Source organism: Arachis ipaensis, chromosome B09 (assembly GCF_000816755.2).
Source record: "Arachis ipaensis cultivar K30076 chromosome B09, Araip1.1, whole genome shotgun sequence".
NCBI lineage: Eukaryota > Viridiplantae > Streptophyta > Magnoliopsida > Fabales > Fabaceae > Arachis > Arachis ipaensis.
The window spans coordinates 120,116,503-120,118,703 of record NC_029793.2 but is presented as its reverse complement, the minus strand read 5'-3'; positions in this window follow the sequence as shown (position 1 = coordinate 120,118,703).

Here is a 2,201-nt window from a genome sequence, read left to right as displayed (position 1 = left end):
TAACAATCACTACAAATCCTCATCAATCTTAATAATCATCAATCCCTCATCAACAACAATAAATCACACATTCCTCATCAACCTTCATAATCATTAAATACCAACAACATCAATATTCATCATAAATCATTAAATACCAACAACCTCATCAAATCATATAATCATTATTACTAGTATTTGAATTCATTCCACACAACACCACCACTTCATTTATCAATCCTCATCAACAACACCAATCGTCAATACTCAATAACACCAACAATTCCCAATAATCATCATCAACCACAATAATTCAATACTAACAACAATTAACATCAATTCACATATCATTATTCATACACCAACAACATTCAATCCTATCTTAGGGCCAACTAGCCTAAGTGTCCATAAACATTACATATTACATAAAGAAAACTGAAACCATACCTTGACCGACTCTCAATATGCTCAAAAACCAAAATGAAACCACCAAGCTTGATCCAAATCCTCAACCAACTCCAACAAATACGAAAAACCCAATCTAGCATCATGTATATAACAAAATCAAAACTTAGAAACCACAACATACAACACCACAAGAATTTAGTGAAACCTTACCTTACCCAATGAGATTAGAGATAAAATCCAACAATTACCCGCTACTAAAGATCACCTAAACAACCAAAACTACAAAACTTGCTCAAAAACTAAACCCCAAAAATGCAGAAACTTAGGGCAGGAAAATGGAGCTTGTGTAGCGAGTTCTTACCAGAAAATACTATCTAAAAACAAAGAGCTCCTCGAGAGCTTCGCGTGGCCACAAACGGCTCGTCAATTGGAGCTCCGGATCAAAAGTTAGGCTTCCGGAAGTGGAGGATGAATAGTAACAATGGGGTTTCACCCCCCACCACCTCCTATCCGAGTTCTCTCTCTCTCTCTCTCTCTTCCCTTCAAAATGAGTTTGAAACTCATTAATCACAGATATATATGTTGGACCTTGGGCCCTGTCCAACTCGTTAGCGTTTTTGGCCCGTTTGGCCCACTTTGGGCCAAAACCTTTAAGATTAGTGTCCGGTTTTCGATTCTAAATTATTTTTATCCTTTCAAAACAATAAACCAATTTTCTAAATCTTATTTTTTTTCTCAAAACATAGTACCGGGCAGGCTTAAACTGGTTCGACCGGTTTGGCTGCTGGTTCTCGGCCTTTCACAGAAAATACTTTTTCTGACTCAGAAAAATTCACTGAAACCAAATTTTACCTTTATATTTTCAAATTAAAACTTCTAAATTTTGAATCTATTCCAGGCATTAAAATTATTTTATTAAAACAGTTTCGCGTGAAAAATTCGAGTTCTTACATTCATGCCCTGTAAATCTGAAAACACTTAACAAACACATCACGACATCGAATGGTAATAAAGGAGAATTAAAAATTAACAATTTTAAGGCTAGGAAGCATGTTTTCAATCATAGCACAAAATTAGGAAGAAAACTTAAAAACATGCAATTTTCATGAATAAGTGTGAGAATAGTTGACAAAACCCACTCAATTCAGTCCAAAATATATCATAAAATAGTGGTGTATCAAAGATTAAACTTATTGTTGCTACCACGCAACACCACATTGGATTCTTAGTTTAATGGTATTTTTTTTATTTGATAAATAATCATATTATTATTTCAGCTGTCAAATGTTAATTATAGTATAACTATCTTTAATTGTGCCAAAAAAATTTTGATAGAATTCATCTACGCATAAACCGCTACAGTATGCCACGGATTTACCTACTCTTATTTATACATAAACCATAAACTGCTATAGTCAGGAGCAATTTATGTATGTTGCACCTCCTTCAGAAACTCCTATTTATACATAAACTCCTATTTTAACGTAAACCGTGGCTACCAGTAGCAGATTACATTCAGTTTCAAATTGGCTGGTGCCTGTAGCGGTTTATATAATTATAGAAAAGTTGTAAATAAGTATGAAGTTTCAGAAAGTTGTAATATGATAAATTTGGTTTTCGATCATTTTATTTAAGTAACTTGCCCTTAAAATAATCTATAAAAACTTTTTTAAAATTCTTAATTTTTTAAATGTTCATGGATTTAAAAATATTCTTTTTAAAAAAACTTAACAATTTAGTAATTATTAATTATTTATTCTTAATTCTTATTTGTATTTATTTTAAAAAGTTCAATGTTATATTCTTTTCTACTA